The sequence below is a fragment of the Macaca thibetana genome, chromosome 13, assembly GCF_024542745.1.
Source record: "Macaca thibetana thibetana isolate TM-01 chromosome 13, ASM2454274v1, whole genome shotgun sequence".
Taxonomy (NCBI): domain Eukaryota; kingdom Metazoa; phylum Chordata; class Mammalia; order Primates; family Cercopithecidae; genus Macaca; species Macaca thibetana.
Genome location: NC_065590.1, coordinates 30,175,675 through 30,193,276, shown reverse-complemented (window position 1 = coordinate 30,193,276; position 17,602 = coordinate 30,175,675). Strand labels below are relative to the sequence as shown.

The following is a 17,602-nucleotide window of genomic DNA, read 5'->3' as shown; positions in this document are numbered from 1 at the left end:
ACATCTTTATGTTCATAATATGTAATGTCATTATTGGTTTTCAAGGTAACAAGCCAAATGTATGTCTAATGTTAGCATAATAGACTTGAGTAATGGTCTGCAGAAATTCCTTTAATATAAAAAGCAGAAAATATCAGTTATAATAATTTTGAAGTTTGGTGGAGCTTTTTATTAGACCACACATTTCTGATAAAGATAAATGTATTCTAAATTTAGAAAAAAGCAAATGAGGCTTGCTTACTTCTTGCTCTCATGTTAGAATATTTCTCTTACTTGTGAGATACAATTTGACACTCTTGAACAATCCACAGATGAGAAAAGTGCAAAGGCTCCACTGCCCTGTAAGGTTAGATATTGTGGCAGTTTTTAAACTATTGACTCTTAGCTCCAAATTCCCTTCTGTGGTTGCTTTTAGGATGCTGAGGTTGGGACTTTGCAAACCATGTATCGGTTTTACTAGTGGTTTCCTGTTAGGCTTTGCCAATGGAGGGAGATGGCAAGGCTTGGCAGGGAGAGGGAATTGCTCCCATTGTTGGTTTCCTCTTTTGTTTCTCCCTGCTCCAGGAATTTATCGTAATGGCACGTCTTCATTCTGGCTATATCAATTTATTCCCATAGCAGCAGGTGCTGCCTCTTTGTAGTATTTCCAACACTTGCAGTACATCAACACTTGCAGTACATCCAACATTTGATCTCATCAAGCCCTCCTCAGAGACACCAACACTAGCACCAGAGGGGTTTGAGGTTCATCACCACAAAGCCTCTCCTCCAAGCTTTTAAGTCTTAATGATCTTCCTTTTGTTGCCTCAGCCTCGAAGACGGTAGGGGTGGTAGCTACTTCCTAACATTGCTGTTTCTGTGATACCATGGCAATATCTTAGCCTTTGCATAAATTTGGTTAATAACTCTATATCCACTTAGCATCCTTTCTAAAAATTCTTTCTTAAAATAACTGATATTGTGTCAGTCTCCCGACTGGACTATGTTTGAATCCTTCTGTATCTAAAAGTGCAGAAATTAAGTTGTTTTGATTTTATAATTTACTAGAGTTAACCACCAGAGGTCTTATGGCTCCCTATACTGCAAGGAGTTAACCAGTCTTAAATATAATTTAGCAAACTTATTTTTAGAAGTTATTCCTCTGTTTACTATGCAAGTTTCTCAAATTCTCTTAAAACTAGCTCTAGTATTTTCTTGCTGGTATTTTTATTAATGTGATTAATACAACTTTGACACAAGTTCACTATCTATTTGTATGACAATTATGTTTTTAACACTTCTCTGCTTATTAAGATGAAAGTCACCTCCTCACTGTTTTTAAAACTTAGATTAAAGCAATGTTTCCTATGGGCGATTGCCACTCATTAGTAGGTTATGAAATCAATTTTGTGAATCCAAAATAAGCATTTAAAAAAATTAAATTAGCTAGAATAGAAAGTATCAGAGTATAGAGTAAAGATAAGTTGTTCATAAGAGTTTTGTCTTAAATTTACGTGTGGGAACATCCATGTGTGTACTGGGTCACATTTTGAATTTCGAAAATTGGGAATCATAGTAGAACATGCTTTTGAAAAAATACTTGATCAAAGCACATATTCAGATTACAATTTATTTTACAGGGACTGACAATAGCCTAAATTCTGTTTTTATTATTCATTTCTATTAACTCACATAATTCACTGCTTTTCACAATGAATTGGAAAATTAATATGTAATGCTTTGTTTCTGATTTGTTGTTGTTGTTTTACTTCTAAAGGAGGGTAAAAACTATTTTCAGGAAGTCTTTTATGAAATAATAACAAGAGAATTTCTCATCAAAAAAGTTATTGATAAAATCTTGAATATACCATTCTATTCTTTAAAAAGGAGAATTGCAAAAAATACATACTAGGTCAGAGTTGTGATTGATGAAGTGATGTTTTAAAAGTTGAACCTTAATTTCTGTGCTGACAGAGAGAGCTAGGAAGAGACTGTAAAGTGACATGGCTGAATTACTAGATACTAAATAAAAGTTAGCTCTAATCTACCTCACCCCAAATTGATTGCTGTGTTTTGTTTTTATTATTTCTTATCAGTGAGACCTCTTTCAATCAGTACAGGTTCAGACGTAAAATGTTTGTCAGCAGGATCTATTTTAGGAAACCTCATAGGATTTTTCAGTGTGTCAGATTCCTGGAGATATGTGTGATTGGTGTCGCGGGTCACTTAAACTCCAAGAAAGCATCGCAATGTAAGAAGACACTTTGTGCTGACATTTCAGCAGGGAGAATGTTTTGAAAAAGGACTTCCTAAAAGTAACATAGCCCATTCGTACTCTCTTGTTAATGGGTGAAGTAGCATAACTTGAAAATCGCATAAAAAATTCAGCAAATTATTTCCAAATGGAAACAACATTCACTGATTATAGAACATTTGTTCTACACTTTCACTTAAATAAATGACTGATTTTCTGCAAATTATCCACATTACTAAAAGACATCAACATGAACATTAAACATGGGTTGTGGTGGTGTTCACCGTCTTGTAGCACTGTCAATGGTCTTCACAAAGAGGAGATACTTGAATTCACACACACATACAGAACAGTGAATGTGAGATGAAATCAGGACCTTAGGGATCTTTTGGCACAACCAGGTGAATCTACAGATGAAAATAAGTAGCTCATAAGTGAACATTGTTGAATTTGCAATGTTTACTTAAAGCCTTTTAATTTAAACTATAGTGGGAGAGAACAATTTCATAGCTAATAAATCATGGTATTTGTCTTCGAATTAAGTTGACTTAAAAGTCAAGGGACCTGCATTAACTGCAAAGCTTTAGGTTTACATATTACACCATTTCTGAACTGAGAAAATTTGTTTTGCTATTACAATTGTATTTTATTTTTTTACAGCACACAAAAAAGGGGGGGCTCATATCATATTCTCTATTGTAATTGAGACAGGCTTAAAACCTCTTGGAGAGTAAAAACCATTGTAAACTTCCCTCCTGCACAACAGACCAATAGCAAGAATTCAATAGCCAAGTGCATTGGCAAGCTTTGAAAGAGCATCTGAAATGTCTGCTCTTTTACTCTTCAAGTCTTTTCTATAGGGCACTATGTAATCAACTGAATTCCTGGGTTCTGAAGAGCTTAGAGGCTGAGGTCTTGTACTTTATAGTAATAGTGTACAGTACATTAACCACCTGGCTCCCTGTGTGTGTCATTGTTTCCTTTCCAGTAGTCAAAACAAAGTATCCTTAAGTTTTGCTTAATTCAGATTTGGTATTTTTGTAAATGTGTTCTCAGAGCCTCTCCAAATGGTTCAGTGTTCCATCAGCTCTCTGATGAGCTCCACTCTGTAGCACAGCAGAACAACACTATTTAAAGATGTCCTCGTTAGCACACTTGACTGCTCGTTGACTGCATTGGAAGCTGTACTTTATTTACAGATAATGGATGTGGAGCATAGAATTTTAAAAACACATAGAGAAATATATTCTACTATCCTGAAATTCTGCCATTTGATACTCTGAAGTATATGAGCACTTTAACATAAATCACATTAAATTTTTCTTTCATGCAGAGATAGTTTAAATCTGAAGTAGGTTGTGAAAAGGAGGAACCATTATGACTAATTATAAGTCACTTTAATCCTTTTGAGTTTCAAGTAACTCCTCTGAAAATAGGGATAATAGTGACAACTCATTGACCTCTATAAATTTCAGAAAATGCTGACAGTATTCCCTGATACTGAAAAAAGAAGGAATACACTGAAGGGACATAGTCACACTCTGGTTTTCCTCAACACTGACAGTGTCTTTCTTGAAAGGTGACATGTCTTTTGTCTTACAGTTTCCATTTAGAGAGATGCTAGCACATGATGGCTCACAGATTGGCTCATTAACAAGCCCTTCAGTCCTATTTTCTGTGCTAAGAAGCTTAGAAACTTTTGTGTATGTTCTGGTTTTCCAAAAACTTCATTTCTCATTTGGCCAGAGTATTTTTTTTCTTCAAATACAATGAAGAAAGTTAAAAGTGACACGTTTTTTTCAATTATACGGGTTCATAGTGTTAATGATTCAAAAAGAGAAGTCAGGGAGAGAGCGTATTTTTCAATGTTGGGAGGCAGGATAATTATAGAGGACTATGTGGAGTTTCACAATCTGAAAATTGATTCACATCCCATAATTCTACATCTATCATCATTATATTTAAAGTGAGAAATGAACGTGTCTGTGTAGTAAATGTGAGAACAATGTGAAATAGACTCTTGATATATATGATCATGAAAGGCTTTTGAAGTTCAGTTTTGCTATGAGCATGCAATTCCAATATTGTGACCCTCTTTTCTCAAAGGTAGTAGCATTAGTTGTAAGTCGTTTAAGAGTTGGATCATTTTAAAATTACCACGGACTATCATTAGTCTTATTTATTAACTTTTCATGAACATTGTTCACATTTCAGCATGAGTTCTTTCAACTGAAGTCATAAAAGTAGATTTTCAATTTTCTAAATGACATTTGGTCCCTAATTTTCAGAATTAAAGGATAGTGTCTAACTACTCAGGCCATTTACAAAGTACCACCATATAAATCCAGATGAAGAATTCAATGCAGTTGAATTGCTTAATGAAGATAGACACTTCACTTATTGGAAGTAAAATTAATTTTAAAATGAATATCCATAGCTAAATGAATATATAACTTAGCTGTTATTCTACTGACTATATTAGTATGTGACAACAATGGACAAGGTATAAGTATATGTAAACAAGTTTGGGTAGTGGATTTTTTCAAGAACTTTTATTAAACTGATAGAACCTCAACTCATTTAACTTAGACAAAAGAGAAATTTAATTGGCTCATAGAATACAAGACAGAATATAATGGCTAAACTAAAGGATGAGCAAAGACAGCACTGAGTATTAGGAACAACTGAACCTAGGAACACAGTGTCATCAGAGTTCTGTCAGGGTCCTGCTGATCAAACGTGCCTGATAGTTTCAGCATGTTATCTTCATATCCTGGCTGCCAAATGGCTTCCTACACCTGACAGACATGTAAGTGTGAAAACTCCCAAGTTTTATGTATTCTACTCATGGTAGATAACATTATGGCTTCAGTTATTTCTAGCACCCCTCACCAATAGGTGAGGTGTCTACTTTCCTTTGCCTAGAATACAGGCTGGCCTCGTAACTTCTCTTGACTGATATAACACAGTGACGGTGACATTTTGTGAGTTCCAGGAGCCTAACCTATCTAGCCATTGCTCTGTGAATATGCTTGGGTTATTTTGCCAGAGGATGGAGGTTATGTGGAGTGACTGGCATCTTAGACCAGCCGGTCTCCGCAGTACTCACGGGAGCTCATCACAAGCACATGAGCACAACAGCAAAGTCCGCAAAAGGCCCTGGATAAGCAGAATTGCTCAGCTAAGCCTAGCTCATATTGCCAACGTCCACAGACTCAAATATATGTTTTCTGTTGTAAGCTAATCAGTTTTGGTGTGGTTTGTTATGCAGTAAAACCAACAGCACAGCTTCCATTACCAAAGGGGACTATATTATGTGGTCCCTGGTACCACGTTCATAAATATATGAAAAATCTTGATTATTTTATCTTAGTAGTCTATCCCTGAACCATTTTACTATACTTACCATGTTCAATATTTATATAGATTAAGTTGAAGTAACTTCTCAGTTCTGGTCACGGGGAGGAAGTTTTGCAAAGATAAGACAGCTCTCATACAATTAAATTTGATTATTCTGATGACTAGAAAACTCATTTTACAACACTATTTTGAGAAAGTACCTTAAGTTCAAAAGTTAACTGTTCTGTATTAAGATGGAAATTTGAGTCCTGAACTGTGATTACTAACTCCAATTTCCCATTCCAATTAGTTTTGTAAAATGAAGTGTTTTTAGTTTTTTGTGTTTCTTTTTTCATCACCAAACTAAAATTCTTAGAAACTTCTTCAAGACAGAGAGGACAATATATTAAACGAAAAATGTACCAGTGAATCGTTCGATGCAGCTATAGAAAAAAACTGGAGAAAAATTATTTGCAAAACAATGAATCTGTCACTAGCATGGTATATCCAGGTCTGGTAAAAAAGGAGAAAAATGCAGAGTTTTGAGCAGTTCTCTGAACCTGTGTAAAATGAGGGAGAGCATTGGAGTTATAGGAAGAAAAGGAGCCTTGGCCTTACTCACAGGGTTCACGGTGTAGAATACTAAAGAAAGCAAGGGCATATCTGAACCAGGAAACTCACATTCTATTTGTAAACTAGAATTAAACTAAGTCCCCCAAACTGACTGAATGGACCTTCTTTTGGCCCAGGGGACCTCGAAAAAAACTGGGTTCCTGGCCATGGAAAAACAGGAGGTCAGACATGCCTCATTACACCCACTCCCTGGGGAAGTTTAAACACAAGTGACCAACATTGATGTTAAAATAGCTATAAGACTGAAAGAACAGATGCTTTGTGGCAATAAGATACTAAATTATAGGCAAGACCTAAGGCCATGCCAGGCAAGGATTAAGTCATGCACCCCTACAGATCATTTTGACCCAGTATGTTGTGGTTTGCTCTCACAGCCTGACTCTGGCATGGTATCACATGATAATTGGTAGACTTCTTTATCTTAACTTAAACATTCACTTTTATGAACTTCATGTTTTTTGACATAGCTTTGTTCCTTTAATCAATTGCAAATTAAAGAATCTCTGAACCCACCTATGACCTGTAAGCCCTGGCTTCAGTATATTCTGCCTTTTTAGGCCAAACCAATGAATAACCTCCATGTATTGATTCATGAGTTTGCCTGCGATGTTTGCTTCCCTAAATTTTATAAAAAAGAGTTGCATTCTGACTGCCTAGTGACCACTTACTCAAGGCTTCTTGGGTTTATCTCTTCCCCAGGCTGTGCTCACTCATATTGGATTAGAATAAACCTCTTTGAAATATTTAAAACAGTTTAATTTGTTCTATAATCATATTTAAAGAAGAGGGTAATTCTTCAAGTGACTTCCTAAAACAAAATCTCTTTCCCTACTGTTTTATTTCTTGTTGTTCATCTGCCTTTACCAGTAGCAATTTTTCTTTCTCCAGTGTCATAGTCAACTGGTTCATTAATCAAACCAAACCTCTCTTTAAATAGAGGCCCATGCAATGTCTGAGCTCCTAATAGTTGATAAACACAAAAATTTCCCTCCCTAAAGGGAAGCCATAGTAGTGAAAAATCTCCAGAAATAAGAAAAATTCAAGAATTTGAAAGAAGATGATGAAGGCAAGATTTACTAAAAATGAATGAAAATAGAAACAATTTAAAAGGTATTCTCATTGAACTCCCTCATCTAAAACATTGCTTAGATACCTAGTAGATTTTCACATATTTGTTGAATGAAAGAACAATAATCATGTCCTTTTTTATTTTGTTTTGAAGATGGAATAAATAATAAATCTAAAAATAATCTATTTAATTTATGGAACAATTCATTAAATTTATTGACATTTATTTTAGAAAATCTTAAAAGGAAAACAAGAAGATAACGGGGCAAATTGATGCCTCATTTCCATTTCTTTTCTTATGGGCTAAAATGTGTATAGTAGATTGAGCATGTAAAATGCATAATACTCAACACACTAGATGTTGGCTTTTTATACTGATTGGAGTATTGGGACAATTTCAAACTTTCATTTTGACAAAAATTTCTCTACAGCATTTGTTTGTCTTGTCCTGTTGTTATACAGAGGTGGGAACGTGTACTATTTGTGCACTCAACAGTTATCCAAATTTTAACTTTTAAGTCAGTCAGGGGATAAGAGAACAAAACATCCACTTCCATCTTTATTGCTCTCCTACCAGGATTTGTTGTCTATGAGGTGCCCAGAGAGTTGATTAAGTTAATGAATGAGGTACTAGCCATCTTTGAAGTTAGCTTTGACTCCATTAACTGAGAAACTTATTACATTAGCAGCACTCTCAGCATTCAGTGAGGTTTTAGGCTAATGAGCTGGATTAATTAGCTGGTATGAATTTCTAAAGGCTTTCCTTCTGTAGCTCCAGCCCCTAAATTAGAAAGAGTAAAGTCTCCCCAATAGTGCATTGTAAGCAAACACCCTATTTAAGTGAATCTATATAAATTTGCCTCCAAAGTACTTAATACAAAATAGAAATGATAGAATTTCCAATCACATAACTTTCTCCTCTGTGAAAAATATAAGTATAGAAGTTTTAATGATGTACAGAAGGCGAGTTTCTCCTAAAACGGAAAACAGTGATTATTACTTGGACCCAAATTCCCTCCAGGAAAATTAAAACCATACAAAAGTAAACAAACAGAAACAAATCCTATCAGCCTACACAACAGGATCAATTTCAGATATGTTTGTTTTAATCCCTTCTCAGCAATTTGAAAAAGGAAATGAAAGCAGGAATGCCAGTACTAAGAAGGTGTAATCAGCATTACAGAGTTTTCCATTCAAGTTCACTTGCAGTTTCTCTAATATTCAGAGTAACCTCTTCCAGTTTTCATATGAATTTGTGTAGTCTTCTATCTGGATCTTTATTAAACCATTTCTAGTGCCCTTAACTTGTTTTACGTAAGAACATGCATCTTGCCTGAGGCGAATGCAACTGATTTGCTTGCCTTTTGCAGATTTTGAAAATATACACACTTCATGACTCCCCTAATGCCTCCAATCTGACAGTGTAGTGGGCATTCAGTAAAACCTAGGAAATCAGTTAACAAATGTAAAAGTGAAATGAAATTCACATGTCAGGGAGGTGATTGGGTTTCTTTCTATCATGTACCTCTGTAAAGCAGAATTGCATATCCCATGGTAAAAGTTTAGAACCTACAGGCAGGCACAGAAGGAAGAAAACTGCAGAGGACATATACATGCTTGATACAGTAAAATGATTACCATGCAAATATAACTTCTTGGAAGACTGGCTGGTCCTCATGAAAAGAGGCATTGAGATGCACATTTAATTACAAAAATGGGAGAAGCCCATTTAGAAAATGCAATTAAAATTTTTATTCTGATTGAATATATTTTGGAACAGCATGGCAAAATGATTCACAAATAATACTGTCTCATATTTTAAATAAAATGTGTAAAGGTCTAGGTTCATACCTGGATCTCTGCCATAGATTGTATACTATTAAGGAGTAATTATATGAAAGTGAATTTGTCCTAATCGTTCATTTATTTATGTATTCATTTCATTATTCACATGGTAAATATTTATCACAGAGGTTGGCAAACTTTTTCTATAAAGGGTCAATAGTAAACATTTTAGACTTGCAACCCATACAGTCTCTATCATAACTACTGCAGTCTGTAGCAACCACTCAAGTCTGCCTTTATTGTGAGAGAACAGACTTGGACAAAACATAAATGAATGAACGTGACTGTTTCCATAAAACTTTACAAACACTGACTTGGGATTTCATTTAATGTTCACGTGTTAAAAATATTTATTTTCATTTGGTTTTTTTGTTTCTAACCATTAAAAAAACTAAAATCATTTAGTTTCTGGGCCAATTTTCTGAGAGTTAGGCCTTGTGTTAGGAGCTGCGTACATAAAGAATAAAGTAAGGGTGCTGTACTCACGGAGTTTATTAAGAACTGACAGAATGAGACAAACCTAATTCCACTTCCCAGTGGTTTAGACTGCATAATACAAATCAGTAAAGCCGAGGTAGAAAAGCACTCCCAGCTGGCGGGCATTGCAGATTTCACTGTGAAGGTCCAGGTCTTCTCTAGAATAAAGCTCTCAGTGCATCCCAGACAATGAGCTGGACTCACGTAACCTTGGTACTTGGAAGTCAGACTTGAACCTTCAGATGGGAGTGCTGAAGTCACTATTCAGGTCATTTTGATCAAACATGATCTGGCAGGATAAAAGCACACTGACCTTTTAGAGACGATCTTACAGAGACACTCTTAAGCCAGCAAACCTGCCCCTGGGTGTATGATGGCTTATAACTCAAGGCCTGGGAGAACTTTGGTCATTTTGTAAAAGGGGTCAGGTTCACGAGTTATCTAATCATAAACAATGTTTTTTTTTTCCACTTATTTTATGTATGTGTTATGCGTGCGTGTGTGTGTGTGTGTGTGTATGTAGAAGTTAAAAATGAGCCTTCGTTTTATTTCTCAATTTCCCCAAGTCTTTTCCTCCTGTACTTGGACTTTTGTATTCACTATTCTCTTTGCCTGGGATATCCTTCTTCCCCCCCATTTTTTTTGCAGTGGGCTTGAGTTTTAGCGTAAATGTCATGCTTCTGGAGGGGCCTTCTCTAACCACCTGTTTAAAATGTCACCCCACCCTGATTCACATATGTAAACCATTTCCTGTTTCAATTCCTTGTTTATTTTCTTCATAACATTTAAAAAAAAGTTAAATATTCTTAATGATGCTTACGTTTCTCCTTTGCTAATAGTTTACCCCAATGTAAGCTCCACGATGTCAGAGAACTTTTATGACAAGTTTGCTGCTGTGTGTAGAATGCTTCAATAAATATATATTATAAGAATGTATGCATTTGAGAGATATTTATTAGAAAATTGAGTTGTATTTGGAAGAAGTTTGCCTCTAAAGCTGTGAGTGTCTCCCTTTCCTTTTCCTTTCTCTACTATGTCCCACCCATTCGTACTTTCAAATTAAAACAGGGAATCTAGAATCACAGGCCACCATTTTCAGTCTACAAATATTTGCATACCTGGCATGTGATGAAAGCCAAAGATATTAGAATGACTAAAGCTGTCCATAACCTTAAGGAACCTGTAGTCTAATATGGAATACAAATGTAAGCAGATTTTTGTAACGTAACTTCATTTGTGGTGAAATACCATACTGGAGATGCGTGAAAAGTGGCAAGGAAGGAAAGAAGAGGGAGGAAATGACTGTCAGGTGGTTTCTGAGCCAAAGAATGGGTGCTTATGAAGTCAGCAAGAGACAGACTGGTGCTATGTGTAGCTTCCATATACACACAGCACTTCTGCTACTGTTGCCCTGGTAGCTGGCCACATATGTACGATAAACAGCCTACTACCCAGATTGTACATATCAAAAAGCTACTCATTGTCAAATCTTGGTTTATCCAACTCACTCACAACTTGCCCTTGTATAGAATGGAACACCCTCGATCACTTTAGCCTTTATCCTCACCTCCCAGCCCAACAGTGACTTAGTCTTTTGCAAAATAATCATCTCTACCTTCTAATGAGCAGTGAAAACTAACCATAGGCCTGGGGTGTGTAAGGACAGGTCATGAATTTGGTTGCTTTCTCAGCTGCTGCAGGAAAACAAAGCAACCCCTGCCACCCCAATTCAGAAGCCAAGAGGAACCATTTGAGATTTCTTCAGTCATGCAAGGTGCCTTTAGAGCAGTGGTTCTCAGTCCTGGCTGCAACTTTGACAAATCTGTAGTGGTTTTAAAAATACTTATGTCTGGTCCCTATCCCAGATAAATTAAATCAAAATTTCTAGGTTATGGCCCAGGCCACGCTATGTTTAAAAAAAGCATCCCTGGTGATTCAAATGTGCAACCTAGGTTGATAACACCACTTAATGTTAAATTTAGGTTGCTTTTGCCTAAAGATGTAGGCCGAGCAGGGAGTACACGGTATGATTTAACTAATTCCCTGTGCCTGTCTGGAGATCGCTTGACTCAAAACAAAGCAGACTGCTTCCCAATAAAAAACCACCAAATGTGGTGTACACCTGTGTTTTTTGAGCCTCCAACTAAACTTCCTTTTTTCTTAATCTCATTACCACTAATTATTCTGTATCACCAATTTGAGCCTCTTCACTTGGCCCTATTTATATCCTTGTTGGTGATTAAACTGCCATCCTCTTAGTTACCATCAATTTGGTTATGTATATATTCCATTCTTTTGTCTAAAGTTAGGTATAATTCAGTTGGGTAAGTTTAACAGCCATCATTATACACATGTTTTCTAAATAGCTACTTGTAGGTGAATTTACCTTGCATTGATGGCGGAGTGCCCATAAGTGTTCAGTCAGCTGGAGAACTCCTTTGGCTAAACACTTTCACAATCTATTTCTTTTATTTTTTTTAAGTAATTTAATTTACTGAGATGGTAGTAATAGCCCATTCCACTCTGCACTATAGGGAAGAAAGGGTATTTTTATCTACTTAAAAGCTAATAAGAACTCTCGCTGTTGAAAAATGTTCAAACCACCCAACTATTTCCATCAAGCGATAAATTTAAAGGAAAAGAAAAAGAATTAAAACCTCAAAATGTTAGCAAATAAGCAATAACGACAAGCAGAAACTTAGGAGAGGACCATTAAATTTATTTCTGCTTTAAAGCAACCTGATGCTCAAATATTAATATGTTAGGGGACTAAAAAAGGATGTCCTCTGACACTGGAAATAATAAGCATTGACACATAGTTCATGAAATTCACCATTTGTGGTAGTAAATCATAGGAGGAGATGATTTGTATGTGTGAGACTACAGAGAATAGCTTGCAAAAGCTGTTCTCAAATCGTCCACTCACCCACCCCCATCTACAGCCGCTACCCATGCCAAAGATCACAGGGCTTATTGACTTGGCTCTAACTGTTATACCACGCTCCAGCATGTACCCGCATGGTCACGTGCTTGCAATTCCCCATTGCTACAGAGCATTACCTTTACAGACTACTTCCAGTAGCTCCTATTTCAGAATGAAGCTAAATTGAATATCTAGATTGTTTGACATACTCCAGGGGAGTTAAATAAATTCATTACGCTGCACTTCATTATTTCTCTTGGCCATCACCCAGAATATAACCTCTTCTGGGCATCTAGATCTCCTCAACACCATTTCTATAATATTATTTTTGTTTTTCTCTGCCCTAATCTTTTTTCTGCTTTTCTTACCAAAAATTCTACCCTCACCTCTCAAACTCTGATTTCATTACTAACTACCCTTCACCCCAAACTACTTTAATGAAGGTGTGCAGCTTCCTCTGCTGTGTATTATGATTTAATTTTATGTGGCTTCCATACGGAAACTCAAAGTGCCTTTTGTCAGGACAGCAGATAATTTGCATTTATCATTCTGAAAACATGTAAAGTCTCCATGATTGTTTTAACTCATCATGCAGCAAAACTCATTGATTTAGACTAATTAAGTAGGCCAGGTGTGGTGGCTAATGCCAGAAGTGCTAGCACTTTGGGAGGCCCAGGTGGGAGAATTGCTTGAGGTCAGGAATTTGAGACCAGCCTGGGCAACATGGTGGGAACATGGCTCTACACACCAGGGTACAACTCTTTAATGAAAGCTGTAAATTACATAGCATTTTAAAAAACAGAGTTTATGTCATGTGAAACAGGAAGTTTGTGTTTAAATAACATAACATCAACAAGCTACTAGTGTATTTTCACTTCTATCCCCTTGATGGGTAGAGTTTATGTAATATGACTGATGGAAAAGAGAGAACTAACTGGTTGTCCAAGCAGAGCCTAGGAAGATTGATGAGAAAATACAGAAGATAGAATTGCATTCTCTTCCTGTCTATCACCTAGGATTGGGGAGGTAGGAGGCGATGAAAAGGTTTATAAAAGAGTCTGTGACACACTGAACACTAAAGGTGGCATACATATGCTAGGGAGTTTATTCTCCCCTATTCCGGGATGAAAACCAGTGCTCTCATACCCTTTGTCTAGTTAGTGTCATAACACTCTTTGCACTGTGGACTGATTAATTGTGTCTCTTCAAAGTTTATTTTTTAAAGCCTTCACCCCAAATGTGGCTGTATTTGACAATGGGGCCTCTACGGAAGTAATTAAAGTTAAATGAGGTCACAAGGGTGGGCTCCTGATCTGCTAAAATTAGTGTCTTCATGAAAAGAAATAACAGAGCTCTCTCTCTCTGTGCTTGCACAAAAACAATCATGTGAGCACACAGTCTGTGGCCACCCACAACGTAAGAGAAGAGTCCTCAGAATGAAACCTACCTTGATAGCACCTTAATCTTGGACTTCCAGCTTCCAGAACTGTAAGAAGAAAATGTATGTTGTTTAAGCCGCCTAGCCTATGCAGATGAGTTAGGACGATCCAAACATATGAATAAAGATTTTGGTACTGTGAAGTGGAGTGCTTCTCCAAGAAAAGCTCAAAATGTAGGCATGGCTTTGGATCAGGGTCATGGGTAGAGGCCAGAAGAGTTTTGAGGTCCATGCTAGAAAAGTACTAGGTTGTCATGAAGAGTTTGTTGGTACAAATATGGAAGATGTTAAAGTTAATTCTGGTGAGGAATCACAAATAAAGAAGAGGGTTAGAACATGTTTAGAAATACCCCTTGCTTCTACCCACTAGATATATTTTATATATATTCTTTTTAGAGAATATATGAACAATCATAAACAGAATGGTGGTAGAGGTATGGATGATAAACGTCATTCTGGTGAGGTCTCAGAAGTTACGAGCAGATTATTGGTCACCAGAGTCTTTGTAAAAAGAACTCAGATGAATGTGTTATAGTGTTTAGAGGAAGAAAAAAATGTTAATGATGAAACTAGATATTTAGCTAAGGAGATTTCTAAGCAAAATATTGCAGGTGCATTCTGGATTCTCCTGACTGCCTATAGTAAAACAATGAGATACAAGAGATGAATGGAAGAAGAAATTATTAATCAGAAAGAAACTAGAACTTAAAGATTTGGAGAATTCTCGGCCCATGCATATTGGAAAAAAAAAAAAAAAGGAATAGAAAGAGAAAGCATGTTCTAAAGAGAACAATAAGGCTGTGACTGGACCATTACTTGATAAAGTGATTATAAAATTATATAAACTGAGGCCCGGTGCGGCGGCTCATGTCTGTAATGCCAGCACTTTGGGAGGCCGAGGTGGGTGGATCATGAGGTTAGGAGATTGAGACCATCCTGGCTAATATGGTGAAACCTCATCTCTACTAAAAACACAAAAAAATTAGCCGGGTGTGGTGGCGGGTGCCTGTAGTCCCAGCTACTCGGGAGGCTGAGGCAGGAGAATGGTGTGAACCCGGGAGGCGGAGCTTGCAGTGAGCCGAGATAGCACCACTGCACTCCAGCCTGGGCGACAGAGCGAGACTCCGTCTCAAAAAAATTAAAAAAATTAAAAAAAAATAAGAATTATATAAACCGAAACACTGCCAGTTTGAACTAAGGGAGACAGAGAAAGTGGGAAAGAATGAAGAAAGACTGCTGAACTTCTGGGATCCCACCAGGAGAGGATTATAAAGCTATCCAGCTGCCAATGTAAATTTTCCCATAAGAAAAGGGAAGAAAAGGGAAGGATGACCCGAAGATTCTTCAGAGATCATTTGAACCGCCCCTCCCAGCATAGGTCCAGGGGAAAAGGCTGATTCCTCCTTGATTTCAACATGACAGGCTCTTGCTGCCTGCCTGGAAAATTGTGGAAGTGGAGCTGCCACCTAAAGACGTGGACCTAAAGTCATGGATGTGGAGTCACCACCCAAGTTGGTCCAGAAAGTGGACCACCACCCACGTAGGCCTGGAAAGTGGGGAATTGAGCCAAAAAGGATTATTTATGAGCCTTAATATCTAATGGAGTTTGCATTGTACTGGAATTTTTTTGGGACCCATCACAACTTTCTTTCCTTTCTCTCTTTTAGAATAGATAGCCTATTCTATGCATGTCACAGCATGATGCTTTGGAAGCACGTAATTTGTCTAGTTTCTCAGTTCACAGCTAGAGAGGAATTTTGCCTCAGGATGAACTATATACTTCCATTCTCACCTATATCTGATGTAAGTGATATTATTTGAGAGTTTAGAGTTTATACAGGAAAAAGTTAATGTTTTAGGGGATGCTTTGATGAAATAAGTTTATTTTGCATGCAAACAGAACATAAAATTTGGGGGAAGAGGAGCAGAATATTATGTGTCCTAACCCTCAGTATGGCTATATTTGGAGATAGGGCCTCTAAGGTAGTAACTAAGGCTAAATGAGGTCATAAAGTTGGAACACTGATCCAAAAGGATTAGTGCCCTTAACAAGATGAGATGCTAGAGAGTTATTTTTCTCCCTTTTTCTCTTTTCTCTTGTGTACAAAGGAAGGTCATGTGAGCACAGATGAGATGACTACTGTCTACTAGCCAAGAGAAGGGGCCTCAGAATGAAGCCTTCCTTGCTATCACCTTAAGCTTGGACTTCTGGCCTCCAGGACTGTGATAAACAAGCTTCTGTTGTTTAAACCAACCCATCTGTGGTATTTCATTCTGAGAGCCTGAGCCTGCTAACATAGGCACCCTCACCATGGCCTGGTAAGGCTTTGTATGAAGACATGTGGATGATGTCACAATGATGGAGGAAATGTAGCTGCAGCCGATGAACTATTTTGTGAGAAAGTATTGTTAGTCCTTCTGCAGGTATCCAAAAACATTTCTTGAAAGAGAGATGAGTTAAATTCTGCAATTTAACAATTGAGTAGTGGCTTTGGTGGCATTTACCTAATTTATAGATTCTGGACTGAGAAGCAGTCTGCAAGGATCATTATATTGCCTGCCTGTAGATACTGTGATCTTTCTCCAGAGAAAGTACCTCTGAATTTAGGGAAGAGCCTACAGGATTACAATCATTTATCATTTCCTGAACATCTTCCTCCATTCTCCATTACATAGTATGGATCTTTATAGCATTTAAAGGCAGCTGGAACTGGGAGGGGGTTATACATGTGGGGAATTGTTCCTTTCTTGTGCCTTACTTTTAACATCCAATTGAAATCCAAACTGGAGCCATTTATACATATTTAGGCTCTCTTTCTCATCGTATCCAACTGGGGACCATGGAATTAATACATTTTCTTAAGATCCTCTAAGGTGCAGTTCTCCTTGTCTTTCTGCATTATCCTAAAGGACCACGACTACTGAAATGGAATCCAGGCAACTCCAAATTAATCCATGTCTTTGGATTGCATACTGGTTAAACTCCTTTCACCCCTTCAGTTCTTTTAACCACCCTTCTCTGCCCTGCATTGTGTCCAAGGAGGCTTGCTCTATGACTACATTCCTTCATCACTTTCCCTTGCTGTCTGACTTTGATTCATTTCTGTAAGTGAGAGGCACCCGGTGGCAATAGGAGAGGTAGTATTTGTTCCTTGCCAATCATTCCTGCCTTGTAACTGGTTTCTGCTACAGTAGTAGTTGTCAACCTGTTGGAATTTTGCCTCCTAGGGAACTTTTAGCAGTGTCTGGAGACATTTTTGGTTGTGGAGACTGAGGTCTACTGGCATCTAGTGGGTAGACGCAAGGGGTGTTTCTAATCATGATACAATGTGCAGAATACCTTCTACCCCCAAGGAACAAAGAACTATCTGATCTAAAATGTCAAAAGTGCAGCTGTGGAGAAACCCTAGGCTATAAATATAGATCTTGTTAGATGAGCCCTCTAGACAATCCGTCCTTCGCAGCTACAGCTCCTACCTAGATCTGATAACCCTGCATCTTCACTTTATCTCTTCAGGCCAAGTGGAGTGGTAAGAGCTTCCTGTTGTTTCTGTTTGAATTCTTCACCACCCTTTGCAGATCCTCCCCTTAACACTGCTTCTATTTCTACAAAATTCTCTTTATTAAATTCTCTTTTTATTCAAAC

At 37.3% G+C, this 17,602-nt stretch overlaps 1 protein-coding gene across 1 annotated transcript in view; it reads right to left on the bottom strand.

Moving 5' to 3' along the window:
- The window catches only part of LRRTM4 (leucine rich repeat transmembrane neuronal 4), a 778,525-nt gene that overhangs the window by 1,006 nt on the left and 759,917 nt on the right, over positions 1 to 17,602 (bottom strand). The window lies entirely within an intron of this gene.